General features: G+C 37.7%; 1 protein-coding gene across 2 annotated transcripts in view; it reads right to left on the reverse strand.

Annotated features, from left to right (window-relative positions):
- The window catches only part of IL1RAP (interleukin 1 receptor accessory protein), a 162,151-nt gene that overhangs the window by 80,911 nt on the left and 64,115 nt on the right, over positions 1 to 17,125 (reverse strand). The gene's annotated exons all lie outside the window — the stretch shown is intronic.

Here is a 17,125-nt window from a genome sequence, read left to right on the forward strand (position 1 = left end):
TATAGGAGCATCGCAATATGTAAGACAAATGCTAACAAGTATGAAAGGGGAAATCAACAATAACACAATAATAGTGGGAGACTTTAATACCCCACTCACACCTATGGACAGATCAACTAAACAGAAAATTAACAAAGAAACGCAAACTTTAAATGATACATTAGATCAGTTAGACCTAATTGATATCTATAGGACATTTCACCCCAAAACAACGAATTTCACCTTTTTTTCAAGTGCTCATGGAACCTTCTCCAGGATAGATCACATCCTGGGCCATAAATCTAAACTTGATAAATTCAAAAAAATCGAAATCATTCCAAGCATCTTTTCTGACCATAATGCATTAAGATTAGATCTCAATTACAGGAGAAAAACTATTAAAAATTCCAACATATGGAGGTTGAACAACACACTTCTGAATAACCAACAAATCACAGAAGAAATCAAAAAAGAAATCAAAATATGCATAGAAACTAATGAAAATGAAAACACAACAACCCAAAACCTGTGGGACACTATAAAAGCAGTGCTAAGAGGAAAGTTCATAGCAATACAGGCATACCTCAAGAAATAAGAAAAAAGTCAAATAAATAACCTAACTCTACAACTAAAGCAACTAGAAAAGGAAGAGTTGGAGAACCCCAGAGTGAGTAGAAGGAAAGAAATCTTAAAAATTAGGGCAGAAATAAATGCAAAAGAAACAAAAGAGACCATAGCAAAAATCAACAAAGCCAAAAGCTGGTTCTTTGAAAGGATAAATAAAATTGACAAACCATTAGCCAGACTCATCAAGAAGCAAAGAGAGAAAAATCAAATCAATAAAATTAGAAATGAAAATGGAGAGATCACAACAGACAACACAGAAATACAAAGGATCATAAGAGACTACTATGAGCAGTTGTATGCCAATAAAATGGACAACGTGGAAGAAATGGACAAATTCTTAGAAAAGTACAATTTTCCAAAACTGAACCAGGAAGAAATCGAAAATCTTAACAGACCCATCACAAGCACGGAAATTGATACTGTAATCAGAAATCTTCCAGCAAACAAAAGCCCAGGTCCAGATGGCTTCACAGCTGAATTCTACCAAAAATTTCGAGAAGAGCTAACACCTATCCTCCTCAAACTCTTCCAGAAAATTGCAGAGGAAGGTAAACTTCCAAACTCATTCTATGAGGCCACCATCACCCTAATACCAAAACCTGACAAAGATGTCACAAAAAAAGAAAACTACAGGCCAATATCTCTGATGAACATAGATGCAAAAATCCTCAACAAAATTCTAGCAATCAGAATCCAGCAACACATTAAAAAGATCATACACCATGACCAAGTGGGCTTTATCCCAGGGATGCAAGGATTCTTCAGTATCCACAAATCAATCAATGTAATTCACCACATTAACAAATTGAAAAATAAAAACCATATGATTATCTCAATAGATGCAGAGAAGGCCTTTGACAAAATTCAACATCCATTTATGATAAAAACTCTCCAGAAAGCAGGAATAGAAGTAACATACCTCAACATCATAAAAGCTATCTATGACAAACCCACAGCAAACATTATCCTCAATGGTGAAAAATTGAAAGCATTTCCCCTAAAGTCAGGAACAAGACAAGGGTGTCCACTTTCACCGCTACTATTCAACATAGTTCTGGAAGTTTTGGCCACAGCAATCAGAGCAGAAAAAGAAATAAAAGGAATCCAAATTGGAGAAGAAGAAGTAAAACTCTCACTGTTTGCAGATGACATGATCCTCTACATGGAAAACCCTAAAGACTCCACCAGAAAATTACTAGAGCTCATCAATGAATATAGTAAAGTTGCAGGATATAAAATCAACACACAGAAATCCCTTGCATTCCTATACACGAATAATGAGAAAGTAGAAAAAGAAATTAAGGAAACAATTCCATTCACCATTGCAACGAAAAGAATAAAATACTTAGGAATATATCTACCTAAAGAAACTAAAGACCTATATATAGAAAACTATAAAACACTGATGAAAGAAATCAAAGAGGACACTAATAGATGGAGAAATATACCATGTTCATGGATTGGAAGAATCAATATAGTGAAAATGAGTATACTACCCAAAGCAATTTACAAATTCAATGCAATCCCTATCAAGCTACCAGGCACATTTTTCACAGAACTAGAACAAATAATTTCAAGATTTGTATGGAAATACAAAAAACCTCGAATAGCCAAAGCAATCTTGAGAAAGAAGAATGGAACTGGAGGAATCAACTTGCCTGACTTCAGGCTCTACTACAAAGCCACAGTCATCAAGACAGTATGGTACTGGCACAAAGACAGACATATAGATCAATGGAACAAAATAGAAAGCCCAGAGATAAATCCACACACATATGGACACCTTATCTTTGACAAAGGAGGCAAGAATATACAATGGAGTAAAGACAATCTCTTTAACAAGTGGTGCTGGGAAAACTGGTCAACCACTTGTAAAAGAATGAAACTAGATCACTTTCTAACACCGCACACAAAAATAAACTCAAAATGGATTAAAGATCTAAATGTAAGATCAGAAACTATAAAACTCCTAGAGGAGAACATAGGCAAAACACTCTCAGACATAAATCACAGCAGGATCCTCTATGATCCACCTCCCAGAATGCTGGAAATAAAAGCAAAAATAAACAAATGGGATCTAATTAAAATTAAAAGCTTCTGCACAACAAAGGAAAATATAAGCAAGGTGAAAAGACAGCCTTCAGAATGGGAGAAAATAATAGCAAATGAAGCAACTGACAAACAACTAATCTCAAAAATATACAAGCAACTTCTGCAGCTCAACTCCAGAAAAATAAACGACCCAATCAAAAAATGGGCCAAAGAACTAAATAGACATTTCTCCAAAGAAGACATACGGATGGCTAACAAACACATGAAAAGATGCTCAACATCACTCATTATTAGAGAAATGCAAATCAAAACCACAATGAGGTACCACTTCACACCAGTCAGAATGGCTGCGATCCAAAAATCTGCAAGCAATAAATGCTGGAGAGGGTGTGGAGAAAAGGGAACCCTCCTACACTGTTGGTGGGAATGCAAACTAGTACAGCCACTATGGAGAACAGTGTGGAGATTCCTTAAAAAATTGCAAATAGAACTACCTTATGACCCAGCAATCCCACTTCTGGGCATACACACCGAGGAAACCAGAATTGAAAGAGACACATGTACCCCAATGTTCATTACAGCACTGTTTATAATAGCCAGGACATGGAAACAACCTAGATGTCCATCAGCAGATGAATGGATAAGAAAGCTGTGGTACATATACACAATGGAGTATTACTCAGCCGTTAAAAAGAATTCATTTGAATCAGTTCTGATGAGATGGATGAAACTGGAGCCGATTATACAGAGTGAAGTAAGCCAGAAAGAAAAACACCAATACAGTATACTAACACATATATATGGAATTTAGGAAGATGGCAATGACGACCCTGTATGCAAGACAGGGAAAGAGACACAGATGTGTATAACGGACTTTTGGACTCAGAGGGAGAGGGAGAGGGTGGGATGATTTGGGAGAATGCCATTCTAACATGTATACTATCATGTGAATTGAATCGCCAGTCTATGTCTGACGCAGGATGCAGCATGCTTGGGGCTGGTGCATGGGGATGACCCAGAAAGATGTTCTGGGGAGGGAGGTGGGAGGGGGGTTCATGTTTGGGAATGCATGTAAGAATTAAAGATTTTAAAATTTAAAAAATAAAAAACTAAAAATACAAAAAAAAAAAAGAATTGCATAGAGATAAAAAGCTATGCTTCCTCAGAACTTCTTAATATGCATAGCATGCTCTCCCACCCAAAATAATTCATAGCTGAGGTAAAGAATGAACTGTTAGGCATTTCCTACATCTGTTCATTCATTCACTGAGTATTTACTGAGCACCTAATAACTGCAAAGTCTTCTGCGAGGCACTAAAGATACAATGGTAAACAAAACTGTGTCTGTCCCCATGGAGATTTCCTTTGAGAAAAGGTGACAGATATTAAATAACTAAATCACTAGATACTTAAACAAGTAATTATACAATTAATAATTTAGTTGCTGTATGAATGGATACCATGAAAAAAATGCAGGGCAATATGAAAAAGTATATGACAGGGATCTTAACTGAGCCTGAATGTTTGGAGGGGAGGGAAGGCTGTGTGCTGAAGATCTACCTGCCTTTTGAGCTGACTGGTGTAAACTGAAGGAGTGAGGGGCGAAGTTTAGAAGAGAGTGTGCCAAGCCTTAAGAAGAAAAGAAACACACTGAAAGAATCTCAGGAAGCTTCATTGCCAGGTTCAAGACAGTCAAATACAACAAGATATAGGTAACAGGTAGACACGAGAACACACGGGCAATATGTAAGGAACTGAAAGTTTATATTAGTAATAATAGGAAATACTTCCAGGATTTTCATCAGAGGAGAGGAGATACAGAGGAGATTTTCACTAGAGGAGATACAGGATTTAATTTGCCATTTTAAAAAGATAGTGCTGGTTGTCATGTGAAGAATGGACTGCAGGGAATCAGAATGGAGGGGCAACAGTCAGTGACAAAGCTACTGTAGAAAAGGCCAAGAATGAAATAGTGTGCCTTGGACTGGAATGATAGTTAAGATGAAGAGAAGTGGACAGAGCTGCATAAAAGAACTGAGATAGGCTAAAGAGAAGTGCAGAGTAAGAAAGGCAACTCAGTTCAGAGGCTCTTGGACCTCAACCTCACAGTTCCAATTATGGGATCCCAGAGAGCTGGAATCAGAAGCGACCCAACAGTTTTACAGATGAAACACAGATTTAGAAAAGTTAAGGAATTTGCCCAGGAAAGTAGCAACAGAGCTGAACCATAGTATCAAATCTTTTACATTTTTTGCCCTTTTTGTCATTTATACATTTTAGAGTTTAAATTCAATCTCTTTCTTTATTCTTCATTTTTAAAGCAAACACAGTAACATGTCATACATGGGTCATGGTGCATAAGAGAAACCCCAAGACACTTAGACATAAAACACAGGAGACTGTAAGATAGCAATGAGATAAAAACAGGACCTATTTGTTCACCAGTTCAGTTCAGTTGTTCAGTCGCTCAGTCATGTCTGACTCTTTGTGACCCCATGAACCACAGCACGCCAGGCCTCCCTGTCCATCATGAACTCCTGGAGTCCACCTAAACTCATGTTCATTGAGTCGGTGATGCCATTCAACCTCATCCTCTGTTGTCCCCTTCTCCTCCTGCCCTCAATCTTTCCCAGCATCAGGGTCTGTTCAAATGATTCAGCTCTGCAGATCAGGTGGCCAAATTATTGGAGTTTCAGCTTCAACATCAGTCCTTCCAATGAACACCCAGGACTGATCTCCTTCAGGATGGACTGGCTGGATCTCCTTGCAGTCCAAGGGACTCTCAGTTCAAAAGCATCAATTCTTCAGCTCTCAGCTTTCTATATAGTCAAACTCTCACATCCATACATGACTACTGGAAAATTTGTTCACCGCTGTATCCTAAAGCTTAGCAAATGCCAGGTTCATTAAATTGTCTTAATAAAATACTGCTTAATGAATGGATACACTTGCTTTTGCCACTATATTAAGAAATACAATTGAAAAATAATACAAATTACAAATAGTTTACAGTCATCAAAGCCAAAGTAAATGGCCGAGAATCATAGGACCATAGGCTTGTTTTCAAACTACAGGCATTTTAATTTTTAGAAAATTTGTATATAAACAAATATCTGGAGCAAACGAAATTCTTTCTTGACAAGAGTTTACCTGCATTTGAAAATGTGGATTCTTATGGGTAAACATCCACCTTCAAGTGCAAAAATCTCAGTCCTACTCTCATAATATATGAAGGAAAATCAGTAGTATTTACCCATATGCCAAGTGCATGGTGTCAGTTTCCAAGTTTATTCAAGTGAGTATCTGCTTACATACTTGCCTTTGCTAATTACAGGAAAACTTTGAAGTGTATTAACTCACTGGATCTCCAGAACAACTCTGCAAAGTAGGTAGGGCCCATATGATCATCTTCATTTTATAAAGACAGAGAGTCACATGGAGACAAGATGTGACTTGAGTCCAGGATACTTTTTCTCTGCATTACATACAGTGAGTTATTCAGGACTTTTTACAAACCCCCATAGCACTAAGATTTAAGTTTATTACACTAATAAAAAATAAAATGCTCAAATGTTCCTCTCCTAGATCACAGATTGGGGGTGTGTGTCTTGGGAAGACCTCTGAATTCACTGTGATCTCTTCTTTTTTGACGTGTTTTACTTTAAGGAACCATTCTAGAAAGTGCTATGGTATCTATCATACACAACCTGAAATTTATCTGCTACTGTATACTTCAAAAGACATTTACAATAGAACAGTGACTTTCAAAAGTAGTTTGGAAGTCTTTCAAAACTTTCACATATAGAGTTCCAATGAGTGAAAGTGAAAGTCACTCAGTTATGCCCAACTCTTTGCGACCTCATGAACTGCAGTTCTCCAGGCTTCTTTGTCCATGGGATCTCCCAGGCAAGAATACTGGGGCGGGTTGCCATTTCCTTCTCCTGGGGATCTTTCCAACCCAGGAATTGAACCTGGGTCTCCTGCATTGCAGAGTTCCCATATGACCCAGCAATTCCACTTCTATGTATATACCCAAGAGAAATGGAAAAAACATGTACATACAAAACTTGGACATAAATGTTCACATAGAATTATTCATAACAGAGAAGAAATGAAAACAATCAAATGCCCATCAATGATGGATGGATAAACAAGGGGGCTATTCACCAATAGAAGTTAGAAAAATACTCATAACATGCTGTAACATGGATGTACCTTGAAAACATTAAGTGAAAACATTATTCTAAGCCAGTCATGAAAAACATCATATGATTCCATTTATAGGAAATGTCCAGAACAGATAAATCTATGGCAAAAGGAAGTAGACTAATGGTTTAGGAACGATGGAAAGGGGAAGAAGGGATGTGAACTGGCAGCTAATGAATATAATTTTTATTTCAAGGGATGAATATGTTCTTAAATTTGGTGATGGCTGCTAACATAACAAGTTGCTACTGCTTTCAACACACGGAGTCTTCAGAAAGAAAATATGAAATAAACAATGTCCTCAGTAGTGAAAGGGTTAGAATTCCCTGGATATACCAGGAAAAAGAATAATAGGCTGGGAGTAAAACACAAGGGTTTGTGTTCTGTTTCCCTGGTTCATTTGTTTACTGTTTTATGACTATGGTTAAGTTACGTAGTCTCTCTAAGTTTCTGTTTCCTTATCTGCAAAATAAGGATAATAATATAATTTATTGCTTTTCTGATTATCAAATAATACAAATATTTTTAAATTTCTTACTTTATCTGTCAGCATTCCTTCATTTCTCTAACAATAAATATATACACTATTGGGCTTACAGAATGTGCCAGATGCAGTTCATGCTATTAACATCATTATATCAACTAATTATTATAGTGGGTGAACAACATCATATAGTGTAAGCAGATGTTGACTTCATTCTTTATTTCCAAAAATTTTTACTCCTTATTTATAACTATAAATATAAGTAGATTATAATATACTCAGATTATAATACAAAATTATTTTAAAAGGGTAGAAACAAAGTGAAATATATTTTTGCTTTCATACAATAATCACTATTAAAATTTGGGCTCATTCTACCAAAAGTTTTCTGTATCTGTGCACAAATGTGCTTATACACACATGCACACAGTGGTGTATGGTAAACCGTGATGGGGTTAGGATGGGGGCTGATTTGTAGCAATTTTTATTTTCCCCTTGGGTAAATACTCTCACCATAGCCAGTTTCAAACTACCAATGGTTTAATAGCTGGCTCACATAATTCCTGAAAATTGAATAAATAACTCTCAAAAGCCCTGCAATCTAAATGTCAGCAAACAACTGCCACTGTTTTAAAGATTTCAGATTTTGAAAACTTTATGCTATATGGTACCTATTTTACCAGTGGTCATGTATGGATGTGAGAATTAGACTGTGAAGAAAGCTGAGCACTGAGGAATTGATGCTTTTGAACTGTGGTGTTGGAGAAGACTCTTGAGAGTCCCTTGGACTGCAAGGAGATACAACCAGTCCATTCTGAAGGAGATCAGCCCTGGGTGTTCTTTGGAGGGAATGATGCTAAAGCTGAAACTCCAGTACTCTGGACACCTCATGTGAAAAGTTGACTCATTGGAAAAGACTCTGATGCTGGGAGGGTTTGGGGGCAGGAGGAGAAGGGGACGACCGAGGATGAGATGGCTGAATGGCATCACCGACTTGATGGACGTGAGTTTGCGTGAACTCCGGGAGTTGGTGATGGACAGTTAGGCCTGGCGTGCTGTGATTCATGGGTCACAAAGAGTCGGACACGACTGAGCGACTGAACTGAATTGAACCTGTTTTTAAACAGAAATATCTATCATAAACTCATTTCCTTATCACTTCTCTGGTGGCTCAGTTGGTAAAGAATCCACCTGCAATGCAAGAGACCAAGGTTCGATCCCTGGGTGGGAAAGATCCCCTGGAGAAGGAAATGGCAATCCACTCCAGTATTCTTGCCTGGAAAATCCCATGGACAGAGGAGCCTGGGAGGCTACAGTCAACAAACATAAAATTAATTTTAAAGACTCAACAGTATTCTCCATTTTTTTTTTGAATCCTCTATCAATGGATGATTACATTGCTTTTTTCAGCATTACCTATTTGAACAGAAGTGTGAAAAACAAACTTGTGAATACGTCTTTATGCATTTCTCTGATTATTTCCTCAGGATATATGTGTGCAAAGCTCATTAAAAGGTCAAAGGGAGGCACTTTTGTGTCTTTGAAACAAACAGTCAAGGTGTCCTCCACAGAACCTATTCCAGGTACACTCCTACACACAGGGTACCAGAACACCACACCTGGGCATGAGATCACCATGTCCTGTCCAGCACTAGACAGGACTGTTCCCCTTAATTCTTGCTAATCTAATGGGTGGAAAGTGACATCTCATTGTTGGTTTAATTTGTATCTATCTTACTCATGAATCTGAGCTTCTTTTTAGGATGAACTTGTTTCTCTTTTTGAACTGCCTGAACTTCTGGTTAAAAATCTTTTCATATTTTTTGAAGAATATATTTTATATTGAATGGATTTCTTTTGTGCACAAGAGCTCCTTGTGTTGTGATGGCACTAACCACTGCCATATACCTATATTTTCCCAAATTTTCATTTGTCCTTTAACTTACAATATTGCGATGCTCCACCAATGTTGTCAATCTTTATGTAATCAAACATATCAGATTTTCTTTAATGGCCTCATCCTTGATGATTGATATATCTAGAAAGGCTTTTATTTCAACCTTGTGAAAACATTTGCATATATTTTCTTCTAGTATTTTAGGTCTTAATTTATTTTTTAACATTTAAATATTTATTTCAACTGAGATTTGTTTGGAAGTAAGGAATGAGGTAAAAAATTTAACTTTATTTTTATAGAAATTATCCAAATGTCCTAGCATTTAAATACATCTTTTCCACTGACTCTGGATGCTACCTTGGGCATCCGCCAGCTGCAGGGCTGGCTTCCTTGCTTTTCTGGATTTCTGTTTTCACTTCAATTTTGTCCTTGGAGAATTTCTTACCAACTCAGCAATTCATTTTAAAAGACATTTATTTTTAAATGCAGAATTTCTAGCTGCTTTACAGGAAAAGGGTTGTTTAGCGGACATGGTCTACCATACTGAGAAAAACTGAAATCTTCTCCAATCTATTTCTGATGTGCTGGTTAGCATGAACATTCAATAAATAGATAATGTCAGGGATCTGTACAAGTCCTTCCAATAACCTTTTGTGATAGTGAAGACGATTGCAACAACATCCCTACTAGTCCCTGGACCCTGACCATCTCTTCCTCCTCATCTCAGGTCTCTTCCTCCAGAGTTCTTTTCTTTTTTATTTATTTTGTGTGCATTTAAAAATATTTTTATTGAGGTATAATATAACATTATGTTAGTTTCAGGCATACAGCATAATGATTTGATATTTGCATATATGGTGAAATGTTCACCACAGTAAGTCTAGTTAACATTCATCACCATACATAGCTACTTTTTTTTTCCCCCTTGGGATGAAGAATTTTAAGATTTACTCACTTAGCAAATTTCAATGGATAAATAGATAAAGAAGATGTACTATTACTACAGTATTATTCAGTTAAAAAAAGGAACTCTTGCCATTTGTGACAACACGGATGGACCTTGAGACAGTATGTTAAGTGATATACATCAAACACCATATTATCTCATATGTGGAATTTGTTTAAATACAATAAAATAAACAAAAACCTGAGTCCATAGATGCAGAGAACAGACTGGTAGTGGCCAGAGGTGAGAGATCGAAAGGTGGGTGAAACAGGTTACAAACTTACAGTTACAAAATGAGTGATGGGGATATAATGCATAGCAGGAGGACTATAGTTAATAATACTGAATCATGTATTTGAAAGTTCCCCCCAGTCGTTGAAGTGCCAGCAACACTGGCATCATGATCTTGTGGCTCAGGCCTTCACACATGACATCCACTGCCTTCTGCCGGCTATCTTCTCAAATAGATCCTCCCAACCATCTGACAATGAGAGTATTGTCCTATTACTTTTCATCAGTATAATGTCCTATAAATTATCATCACAGAACTTTTAAAAAATGTATTTATTTACTTATTTTCTTCTGTCCTACACCTTTTGCAAGAATTAAGCTTCATGAGGGCAGATATCATCTGTGCTTTGTTCACCAACGAATACAGAAGCAGAGTGTCCAGCACATACTGCTATACTATGAATGGGTGCGAAGTGTCCTAATTGTTTTTTACATGCCCTGTGGGAAAGGGAACATTAACAGGTGCCCAGGAAACATCTGCTGAGGTGGGTTCCACATCTAGTCATGAAGGACCAGTTCCCCTAGATGTGGGTATAATATAGATCTTTGACTTGTTTTTATAACATCACAGAGGTACTTTTTCAAAACAGGAGGGAAATACTTATCCTTCTGTGATTAAAAGTATAACATGCTTTAAAATGGTGGCTCAGCCGGTAAAGGATCTATCTGCAATGCAGGAGACGTGTGTTTGATCCCTGGGTCAGGAAGGTCCCTTGGAGAAGGAAATGACAACCCACTCCAGTATTCTTGCCTGGGAAATGACACGGACAGAGGGGCCTGGTGGGCTCCAGTCCATGGGGTCACAGAGTCGGACACTACTGGGTGACTGAACACCTGTGACTGTTAGTATAACTGGCACCATCCTGGCCCTGACAGCTGTTCCTGTCCTTCACCGACCCTACCCAGGACTGTACTGGACAGTGTGTCACTTCTTTGTCATCAAGGGCTTTGTAGTTAGTAGATACTGCTTAATAATTACTAGGGTCCGGTGGCCTCTATGCTCTGTTAGTCCCCACAAAATGATGAAAGCCTTTGCTGACATATTCCCAGCACCCACAAGACTGGTTACTCATTCTTGAATTTTGACTTAGAGATGCATGTCCTGCTTCCAAGGGCCTACCTTCTTACCCTCGGTTAACTATAAAATTGTCCCCATGGCCCCTTTTGGCACAGATAGCAGCTACAAATGCTATCCAGATCCCAGCCTGTAAGTTACCTATAAGAAACTGATCCACTGACTATAGTGAGCTACCTGCCTTATTTTTCAGCCTCAAGATGCTTCTCAGTTCAGTGGGGGCATTTGCTCCCTCTGTCCTTCAATACACACACACACAGTCACTCACTTACTCACATACACAAAGAAACAGTTTCTATAATGAAAAAAGATAAAATATTCCAGGCCCACCAGGAATAAAATGGAACTCAGAGTGAATCTACCACCAAATTTCAAAACTCATACCCAAATACCACTAAAAACTAGCAGGAAAAAAACTGGCATTATTAGACCAAAAACTATTTTCTAAGACTATACATTAAAATGTTTCCCAGGTGGCATAGTCAGTAAAGAATCCACTTGCCAATTTAGGAGATACAAGAGACTTAGATTCAATATCTGGGTCAGGAAGATGATCTGGAATAGGGAATGGCAAGCCACTCCAATATTCTTGCCTGGGAAATCTCATCGACATAAGAGCCTGGTGAACTATATAGTTCATGGGGTTTCAAAGAGTCAGACACAACTGAGCTAGTTTGTGGTGGTATATATCTAAAAAATGTCTGAGCCACATGAAAACATCATTTACCAAGTCCCTAAACACTTAAGAGGAGGGAAAGAGCCTGTTGTACTTGGGCCAGAAGGAAAAGACAATGAGTTCCAATTAATGTTTCTGAGTTAGCCACATGAGAAGCCAAATGAATAATGCCAACATAACCTTGAATACCTTGATATTGAATCATTTGCCTTGGAAATGAACAGAGATCATTCTGTTGCAGCAATACATGAACTGTGAATTTCCAGATGTTCAAGCTAGTTTTAGAAAGGCAGAGGAACCAGAGATCAAATTGCCAACATCTGCTGGATCATCAAAAAAGCAAGAGTTCCAGAAAAACATCTATTTCTGCTTTATTGACTATGCCAAAGCCTTTGTGTGGATCACAATAAACTGTGGAATATTCTGAAAGAGATGGGTATATCAGACCACCTGACCTGCTTCCTGAGAAACCTGTATGCAGGTCAGGAAGCAACAGTTAGAACTGGACGTGGAACAACAGACTGGTTCCAAATAGGAAAAGCAGTATATCAAGGCTGTATATTGTCACCCTGCTTATTTAACTTATATGCAGAGTACATCATGAGAAAAGCTAGGCTGAGGAAGCACAAGCTGGAATCAAGATTTCCAGGAAAAATATCAATAACCTTAGATATGCAGATGATACCACCCTTATGGCAGAAAGTGAAGAACTAAAGAGCCTCTTGATGAAAATGAAAGAGGGGAATGAAAAAGTTGGCTTAAAGCTCAACATTCAGAAAACTAAGATCACGGCATCTGGTCCCATCACTTCATGGCAAATAGATGGGGAAACAGTGGAAACAGTGAGAGACTTTATTTTGGGGGGGCTCCAAAATCACTGCAGATGGTGACTGCAGCCATGAAATAAAAGATGCTTACTCCTTGGAAGTAAAGTTATGACCAGCCTAGACAGCATATTCAAAAGCAGAGACATTGCTTTGCCAAGAAAGGTCCGTCTAGTCAAGGCTATGGTTTTTCCAGTGGTCATGTATGGATGTGAGAGTTGGACTATAAGCGCTGAAGAATTGATTCTTTTGAATTGTGGTGTTGGAGAAAATTCTTGAGAGTCCCTTGGACTGCAAGGAGATCCAACCAGTCCATCCTGAAGGAGATCAGTCCTGGGTATTCATTGGAAGGACTGATGTTGAAGCTGAAATTTCAATACTTTGGCCACCTAATGCACAGAGCTGACTCATTTGAAAAAACCCTGATGCTGGAAAGATTGAGGGCAGGAGGAGAAGGGGATGACAGAGGGTGAGGTTGAATGGCATCACCGACTCAATGAACATGAGTTTGGGTGGACTCCAGGAGTTCGTGATGGACAGGGAGGCCTGGCATGCTGTGGTTCATGGGGTCACAAAGAGTCGGACACGACTGAGCGACTGAACAACTGAACTGAACCTTGAATACTACAATTAACAGTTTCCCATTCCCCTCAAACCCACTACATCCGCACTGAACCACTGTTCCGGCATGCATCTGCGATCTTGTTTAGAGCTGCTTTCCTTTCGGAAGTTTTTTATGACCTTGGAAAAATATGTTATCTGAATATATGCAATTGTAGTGCACTGTAGTATATGCTTCAGGAAGCAACAAATCAATTTTGACATAGTATTTGCACCATGAAAAAAATCACATCGTATGTTCTCTGTTTTTTAATTGGCTGAAATGTTTCCTTTTAAATGTGTGTGCTCTGTATCAATTATTGACAGTTTTGGTTGGCATATTTAGAAAATGAAGAGTTTTAATCATAAAGAATTAAGTGGTAGCATGGTACTGAGCAAACAGCATGCATTTTAAAGTCAGTCGTGTAGACAAGTTTTACTACTGAGTAATAGTTATGTTGTTCAGTTGCTAAGTTGTGTCCGACTCTGCGACCCCATGGACTGTAGTCTGCGAGGCTCCTCTGTCCCTGGGATTTCCAAGCAAGAATACTGGAGTGGGTTGCCATTTCCTTCTCCAGGGGATCTCCCCAACCCAGGGATTGAACTCAAGTCTCCTGCATTGGCAGGTGGATTCTTCACCACTGAGCCACCTGGGAAGCCCTCATAATAGGGCTTTTCAGTTAACTGAGCTTTTTAAATTCACTTTTCTGAATCTGGAGTTCCTCACTGGTAAAGACAGATGAAAACATTTATCTCTATCTTATGAGCTTATTTAGAAATTTATGTACTATTTTGTGTTAATACATACATATACACAACTCCCTAATTCAATTAAGGTTATCTCCCTCACCTTCCTTCTTTTTTATTAAACACATACACTCCGCTATATAGTTATTACCAATTTACAGAGAATTAGAATAAAAGATATTTAAAACCATGCTTAGTTTAACAAGATCTTCCTTTAGTGATTAAAAAATTCAATATTACATAATGCTTCATGGCTATTTTTGCAGTCATAAATTATCATTGCATTGTAGATGAGAGGAAGAACATTTTTAATAACAGGATATTTAGAGTAATAAAGGTGAAATAGCTAAGAGCTTGCTTTAATAAGTAACCAGAAACAAAGACCCTGCCTTCACTTTCTTCCTGAAATCCCCCTTAGCATCTCACTAAGAATAGTACATGCCATGGGAGGGACTCCTCCAACACTTCCATTTACTAACTGCTTTATTCACAATTTCCACCATCCTCCAAACAAAGCAATACCTTTCTCTTAGACCTAAATACAAGCTGGGTTTCTACTAAGCCTCAAGCAATACACTGCTAATAGAAAAGACTTTTACAGCTCAGTGTCACTTGCAAACAGACTGTTTCTGCCCTAGACCTTAGGTATGCAGAGTGCATAGGGAACTCTCTTGCCTGCCATCTCCTCTTCCTTCATTACCATGCCGGCAATGCACGGTTCCCTGCCTCCACCATCTCTGCCGTATTCTGCCTTCACAATACAAGTATCTTAAAGATGCTGATGGCACTCTTGGCTAGAAGAACACTAGATACAAGGAAACTCCTATAATATTTCAGGCTTCTATTTCATCTCATCATTTTAATATACTAAGAAGAAAGGAAAGAGGACGTAGAGACAAACAACAGAAGCTGAGCTATTCTGAAATGACACCATTCAATGTAAAGTTCAGTTAGAAAGGGTGAGTATTTAAGTGTGGTATCTTTCAAAAAAGTGTGTGTGTGTTTTTAATGACCTGAAAAAGTATATAACCGGGACTGCATCAAACGCAGCAATGTTCCTCTACAGAAAGACTCTGTAGCTCTTTGTCTTTGTATCTCTCTCTGTGTGTCTCTGTCTCTATTACTATATCTTCTCTTTCTTTGTCTCTCCTTTTTCTTTCCTCTTCTCTCCTCACCCCCACTCCTCTTTGTTTTCCTTTACCTTGAGTGAACAATAAAAAACCACTGAAAAGACATTTAGAAGCAAGCCATGGATGTCAAAAAGTCCTGTATAAGAGAAATTCAGTTTTCCCCAGGAGACTAGATAGATCAAAAAGTCCAAAGCAAATTAGAAAATATGAGGCTTTCTAAGTGAAAAGCAAAAATTAGTTCATTAAGAGTTCTGGGGCCATCTGACGTCCCAAAGATCTAGGGAAAGACAGAATTAACTCTGATGCATCAATTTAATTTATTAAGTATAAAATGTTTGAACAGCAAAGTAGTCCACAATGAATGATTAGAGGTATCTTCCAAAAGTGAAAAAGGGTAAACAAAGCTAGACTAAATAATGGTCAACAATGGTTGCGAACTGCTTGAGAACAATAATTTGTATATCTGTGCTTGCCTTAACACTAATAGAGATCTGTATTTCAACTAAGAATCAAATAAAACCCACAATATTATATTAACAAAGAGCTATATTTATATAGAAAAAGCTACCAGTGACTGATAGATGACCTCTCTATTTCTTTTCTTTTGAGTATCTACGTAAGTTCCTTGAAGGAAGCATAGCTGGCAAATACTCTTCAGTTCATCCCTCTCCCTGGTATGGAAAGCCCAAACTTTAAAGGGACCACAATGTTCTGTTATATAAGTTACGGGAAAAATGCAAACATCAGTAAAGTGGCGTATATATCAAAATGCACAGTAATGATCTATATGGGGAAAGAATCTAAGAAAGAGTGGATGTATGTATATGTATAACTGACTCACTTTGTTGTACACAACACTGTAAATCAACCATACTCCAATAATTTTTTTAAATGCATACTCCTGCCTAGCTTAAGGAGTACTTCAAAAAATATGAAAGTATCTTGGAAGTTAACAAAAAAAAAAACAATGATGTCAAGGAGCCTTAAACTATTATTACAGACCTTACAAACACTGTAGGAAAGGGTATTTATTTCCTAATAATGTAAAGTTATACCAGGAGTTTTGATTCTGATGGCAGAAGAAGAAAAGAAATTCATGAAAATAACAGAACTCAGCCAAGTTTAGATTATCAAGTGTGTGACTGTTTTGCCTCTTTTCTCTCATTTTCTCAACCATCTTATATTTTCATTGTTCCCACTGCCTCTAAAACAGAGAAAGACAAAAGAAGGCAATTCTGTATATTGCTTTTATAGGTTTGTATGGCAGGTACTTGAAATTATGACCAAGGTTCTCATATTATTTATAAAATTTACCCATTTTCTCCCTGTCCCTCAAAAATAAATGAACAATTGCAACACCCAGTGGATTTTAGAATAAAGCAAACTTTGGGTTTTTTTTTTTAAATTGAGGATAGAAGTATATTTTATTTTCTAAAGAAATTCATCTATTAAATACAAAAGCTGTTTTAAAAATAGTGAAATAAAATGGGTTATGATTGGCCCAGTAGTGAGTCGGTGGTAATCAGATGGTGATTTGGTTCTCTAAAGCTCATCTAAATATGGTAGAAACAAATGTTAAGGGGTGAGGGGT

Source organism: Ovis canadensis, chromosome 1 (assembly GCF_042477335.2).
Source record: "Ovis canadensis isolate MfBH-ARS-UI-01 breed Bighorn chromosome 1, ARS-UI_OviCan_v2, whole genome shotgun sequence".
Taxonomy (NCBI): domain Eukaryota; kingdom Metazoa; phylum Chordata; class Mammalia; order Artiodactyla; family Bovidae; genus Ovis; species Ovis canadensis.